Below are 6514 nucleotides of genomic sequence, written 5' to 3'. Positions count from 1 at the left end.
AAGAAAAACAAGGAATAGCAGCAGAATTAAAAGGCAGACTGCAGTCGCAGCAGGATGTGTTCAGAAAAGCTACGGGCAAAAACGATGCAGCAGTGAAAGCCAGCTTTATCGTGGCCGAAGAAATCGCCCGAGCTTCAAAGTCTTTTTCAGAGGGTGCATTTTTGAAGCAGTGCATGCTGAAGGTGTGTGAGCAGGTGTGCCCCGACCAGATACAGACTTTTAAAAATGTCAGTTTGTCAAGAAACACCATCGTGGACCGAGTTAAGGAACTGGCAAGAAATCTCTCAACACAGCTGGCTGAAGATACACGGAGCTGTCTAGCTTTTTTATTAGCTGTGGATGAAAGCACAGACAACGTGGATACAGCGCAGTTATCCATTTTTATTAGAGGAGTGAAGCCGGACCTCTCTGTCCTCGAAGAGCTGTTGGATGTAGCCGCCATGCATGGGACCACAACGGGTCGGGACATTTTTGAGGCAGTGGAGAAGTCCGTAAGTAAGCATAAATTGCCGTGGGAAAAGTTTGTTGGGACTAACTACAGATGGAGCACCTGCGATGCGTGGAGGAAAATCAGGCTTGGTTGGACGAGTGAAGGAGAAATTGCAAGAAAGTAACTGTCACACGCCCCTGATAACCTATCACTGCATTATCCATCAAGAAGCTCTGTGTGGAAAGGTTCTGGAGCTGGATAATATAATGACCACGGTCATGAAAACAGTGAACTTTATTCGAGCGCGCGGCCTGAATCACCGGCAGTTCCAGCTGCTCTTGCAGGAGATGGGCTCGGAGCACGGAGATGTGCCGTACCACACAGAAGTAAGGTGGCTGAGCAGGAGCAAAGTCCTCAAACGATTTTTTGAGCTGAGGGAAGAAATTGGTTTTTTCATGCAGAGCAAAGGAAAACCGTTGCCTGAACTATCAGATCCAAACTGGCTGTGTGACTTTGCTATGTTGTGCGACATAACCGTGCATCTCGCTCATCTGAATGAGAAACTCCAGGGACGTAAACAAGTCATCACACAGATGTCCGACATGATCACAGCTTTCCAGCGAAAACTCGATCTATGGAAGTGTCAGGTGGAACAGGACAATCTCGCCCACTTTCCTGTTTGTCAAGCATCTCAGCCTCCATTCCCGGTGCTTTTTCATGTTCTCGGTTGGCTACCAAACTGAACCGGTTAATGTGTGAGTTTGATCTGCGCTTCTCTGACTTTAAAGCGCAGCAATCTGGTTTTGACATTTTTACAAATCCTTTCACCACCGACGTCTGTAGTGCACCCCATCACCTTCAGATGGAGTTAATTGAGCTTCAAAGTGACAGTGGCCTGAGAGCAAAGTTCCAGGATTCTGCAATCGAGGACTTTTACCGTCTCCTGCCCCCTGGTTTGATGCCACAGCTCCGACTTCATGCTGCTCGTGTTCTGTCCATGTTTGGGAGCACCTATCTGTGCGAACAGATGTTTTCAATAATGAATGTAAACAAGACCAAGCACAGATCACGCATCACCGATGACAACCTGCACGCTGTTTTGCGGATTGCCTCAGCACAAGACCTAAAACCAGACATTGACACCCTGACCAACGGAAAACGGTGCCAGACATCCGGCCAGAAAAAATAGGTAAGCATTTTCAAAAATCCTTTTTTTCCTTTTCCTTTTATTTAATAAATGCGTTGTATTTACTAAGAACAGTAGAATATGTGTACAAATTAATGATTGTGCTTGCATTTTCTTTTTGTGTCTTTTATTTCCAGAACATGATGATCAAGATGAATGAGGATGTGTGAGATGGCGTCTCAGGATGAGGAGGGATCTACTTGTGTGTTCAAGGACAGGCAGCATTTTGTTTTGAAAAATGCTGCTTCTTTCATATGTTGGTTGTGCCATAGTCCTACCCCCCTTTGACTTGAATACATAATAAATACAGAAACAGTTATCTAACAATATAATAAGTTGTAGTTTCATTTATTTTAAATTCCATTGCATTTTGTTTTCATACTGTTAATGTGGCCCTTCGAGGTGAACCATTATGCTGATGTGGCCCTTGGTGAAAATGAGTTTGACACCCCTGCTCTAACTACTGCGGGTGAGACATTGGGCAAGCGTGAGCATGAGATAGTGTGAGAGAGAGAGAGAGAGAGAGCCTCACCTGTTGTTGGGTTGGGCAAGAGGAGCGGTGACCTCCAGGAGGAGATGAATACCTGCTCCCTTGACCCTCTGCCATGATCTCCTTTGGGATGTCCCTGCCAAGCTGATCAGGGTCCAGGTTACGGATCTGGGAGGACAATGACACAATGTGTGTGAACCGTCTGCTGTGTTACACACTGCTAAGAACTTATACATGATGTATCAAATCCACTAACCATGGACATGAACTATAAATTGAAATAAAACATAAATACAAGAAAATATATAGAAATTGTATAATCCTTTTTACATTTTTTCATTCTGTAAAATAAAACCAATGCTGATATGTCTATGAAAGGCTCTTATCAGCTGACATCATAAGCAAAACAATAAATGTTTCTATAGAGATCAGATGTTAATATATTCAACTTAACATCTGAACTCAACCTAAATTAACCATTGAGCTCAGCTGAACCATTTGACCCAACTGACCTCAATTCTAATCTATTTAACTCGAATCGAGTTGATGACTGAACTGAACTGAACTTAGGAATGTAGTTCCTGGAGCAGCCAACAGGAACTCCTAAGATACTCACCCTTCTCTCCGCACCCCGGGATGATGGATATTGTTCTGGGTAGTGAGGGTGCCTCCCCTCTGGCCCAGGACGAGGTTCATAGGTGCGATGATCCTGATACTGCTGAGGACGTCGCACATAGGGTTGTCTGTCGCGATACTGCAAGTTAAGAGGAGAAGGAGAAACTTATTATCAACTAAAAAAGGGAGGGAAATACATACATTGTACAGAAATGGTGAACTTTTAGAATCAGTGGTATGATTTTATCTTATAACATCCCAATTTAAATTGTATGCATTTAATTTTAGCACATTTCCCAAATATTCCACTATTAACAAGTATATACACGTTAACATGATGATAAATTAATTGCAGAGTTCCCAAACATTTTCAGTTTCCAATCTGCATCCACACCCGTTTTACCAGACAGCTGATTGGTTCCTCCACAAAGGAGGTTATGTTTTATTGTTACAGTTTCACTTTCAAGGAATCTAGATGTTTAGAGTGGTAATTTCCATAAACTGGTGAAATCGAGTGTGGATCCAGATTTTGTGAATGATGATTAGAGCGGAGCGCTCACACTGCTACCAGGCAACAATCTCTCCATTCCTCAGCTAAAGATCCAGCCTGATGAGCTGAAGCTAACTCTACACTACCTCTAACTACTGCGGTTGAGACATTGGGCAAGCTTGAGTATGTGAGAGAGAGAGAGAGAGAGAGAGAGAGAGAGAGAGAGAGAGAGAGAGAGAGAGAGAGAGAGAGAGAGAGAGAGAGAGAGAGAGAGAGAGAGAGAGAGAAGAGAGAGCCTCACCTGTTGTTGGGTTGGGCGAGAGGAGCGGTGACCTCCAGGAGGAGATGAATCCTTGCTCCCTTGACCCTTTGCCATGATCTGCTCTGGGATGTCCATGCCACGCTGATCAGGGTTCAGGTTATGGTACTGGGAGGACAATGACACAATGTGTGTGAACCGTCAGCTGTGTTACACACTGCTAAGAACTTATAAATGATGGATCAAATCCATAAACCATGGATACAAGCTATAAATTGAAATAAAACATAAATGCAAGAAAATATATAGCAATTGTATTATCTTTCTTATATTTTTCATTCTGTAAAATAAAACCAATGCTTATATGTCTATGAAAGGCTCTTATAAGCTGACCTCACAATTCCAATTAAATTGTATGCATTTAACTTTAGCACATTTCCTACACATTAAACTATTAACAAGTATATATACATTAACATGATGATAAATGAATTGCAGAGTTCCCAAACATTTTCAGTTTCCAATCAGCATCCACACCCGTTTTACCAGACAGCTGATTGGTTCCTCCACAAAGGAGGTTATGTTTTATTGTTACAGTTTCACTTTCAAAGAATCTAGATGTTTAGAGTGGTAATTTCCATAAACTGGTGAAATCTAGTGTGGATCCAGATTTTGTGAATCAAGGATTAGAGCGGAGCGCTCACACTGCTACCAGGCAACAATCTCTCCACCCCTCAGCTAAAGATCCAGGCTGATGAGCTGAAGCTAACTCTACACTACCTCTAACTACTGCGGGTGAGACATTGGGCAAGCGTGAGAGTGTGAGAGAGAGAGAGAGAGAGAGACAGAGAGAGAGAGAGAGAGAGACTCACCTGTTGTTGGGTTGGGCGAGAGGAGCGGTGACCTCCAGGAGGAGATGAATCCTTGCTCCCTCGACCCACTGCCATGATCTCCTTTGGGATGTCCCTGCCACGCTGATCAGGGTCCAGGTTACGGATCTGGGAGGACAATGACACAATGTGTGTGAACCGTCAGCTGTGTTACACACTGCTAAGAACTTATACATGATGGATCAAATCCACTAACCATGGACATGAACTATGAATTGAAATAAAACATAAATACAAGAAAATATATAGAAATTGTATCATCCTTTTTACATCTTCTTTCTGTAAAATAAAACCAATTCTGATAAGTCTATGAAAGACTCTTATCAGCTGAGATCATCATTCCAATTAAATTGTATGCATTTAACTTTAGCACATTTCCTACACATTAAACTATTAACAAGTATATATTAACATGATGATAAATTAATTACAGAGTTCCCAAACATTTTCAGTTTCCAAATTGCATCCACACCCGTTTTACCAGACAACTGATTCGTTCCTTCACAAAGGAGGTTATGTTTTATTGTTACAGTTTCACTTTCAAGAATCTAGATGTTTAGAGTGGTAATTTCCATAAACTGGTGAAATCTAGTGTGGATCCAGATTTTGTGAATCAAGGATTAGAGCGGAGCGCTCACACTGCTACCAGGCAACAATCTCTCCATCCCTCAGCTAAAGATCCAGGCTGATGAGCTGAAGCTAACTCTACACTAGAGAGAAAGAGAGAGAGAGAGAGAGAGAGAGAGAGAGAGAGAGAGAGCGAGAGAGAGAGAGAGAGAGAGAGAGAGAGACTCACCTGTGGTGAGCTGAAGATAGAGGAGGGGTAATTTCGAGGAGGTGAAAAATACCAGCCCTCTCGACCCCCTTCCATGATGTCCTCTAGGATGTCCCTGCCAGCCTGATTGGGGTCCAAGCTACGGACCTGGGAGGACAATGACACAATGTGTGTGAGCCGTCAGCTGTGTTACACACTGTGAAGAACTTATACATGATGTATCAAATCCACTAACCATGGACACAAACTATAAATTGAAATAAAACATAAATACAAGAAAATATTTAGAAATTGTATCATCATTTTTACATCTTCATTCTGTAAAATAAAACTAAATTAAATTGTATGCATTAAATTATAGCACATTTCCCACACTTTCAACTATTAACAAGTATATACACGTTAACATGATGATAAATTAATTGCAGAGTTCCCAAACATTTTCAGTTTCCAAATTGCATCCACACCCATTTTACCAGTCAGCTGATTAGTTCCTCCACAAAGGAGGTTATGTTTTATTGTTACTAGGGTTGCAAAGGGGCGATTTTTTTTTTTTACTTTCCGGAAACTTTCCATGGGAATATTCAGCTCGGGAATTTTGAAAAAAAACACACAAATTAAACACAGAGCAACAATAACATCATTCAAAACTCTTTTTAAAGATGTATGGAATGCAGCACACACTGCACGTTGAATTTCAACCTTGAACTGTGCATTTCTCCATCACATATGCAGATAATTCCCAGCATCCTTCACACTACAGCAGGGCTATTGAGGCCTGCTGGAGTGTGCAGGACCAGTCAGGTAAGTTTCGATGATATTACTGGGGAAAATATATTAGCATGCTGCTTGAGGATTGTTCATCTGTTCATCCAGCCTATTTCTATTCATTTATCCATCAATTATAAACATTTTTAAATATGATTCCAATTGGCCAACTATTTATATCTCTGGCATTGCTTTAGTGTTTTTTTACAAGCTTTTTTCTCATCTTATTCTATAGAGGAATGCCAAGTGTACTATCTCATGGATGGAGACATTTCACCCCAGCCAATGTAGAAGGAAAGGCTGTGTACATTTGCAAATACTGTGCAAAGACCTACGTTAAGAATGACACAAAGATGCAGAAGCATATAGTAAAGTGCCCAAAGTTTCCTCAGGGCTCAAATCAGCCTATGACAAAACAAAATGTGTATAGTTATGTCTCTATATGACAAGGTAAATACAGTTAGTATAAATTATCCACACAATTTCCAGTTTATTCCTGTTGATTCCTGTTAATTCCTGTATATTCCGGTATATTCCCGTTAATTTCCATGGAAAGTTTCCAGCTTTGAATATTCCCGGAATTTTGCAACCCTAATTGTTACAGTTTGGCT

At 41.4% G+C, this 6514-nt stretch overlaps 1 long non-coding RNA gene across 1 annotated transcript; it reads left to right on the top strand.

Moving 5' to 3' along the window:
- The first annotated feature begins 534 nt into the window (after positions 1-534).
- On the top strand, positions 535-1951 carry LOC128458672 (uncharacterized). Its single transcript, XR_008342046.1, has 2 exons — positions 535-1619; positions 1754-1951. It is a non-coding gene; the product is annotated as an uncharacterized LOC128458672 (long non-coding RNA).
- The last annotated feature ends 4563 nt before the right edge of the window (positions 1952-6514 follow it).

The sequence above is a fragment of the Pleuronectes platessa genome, chromosome 16 (genome assembly GCF_947347685.1).
Source record: "Pleuronectes platessa chromosome 16, fPlePla1.1, whole genome shotgun sequence".
In the NCBI taxonomy this organism is placed as follows: Eukaryota; Metazoa; Chordata; class Actinopteri; order Pleuronectiformes; family Pleuronectidae; genus Pleuronectes; species Pleuronectes platessa.
Note: the sequence above shows the minus strand (reverse complement) of the source record. Positions and strands in the feature narration are given on the sequence as shown.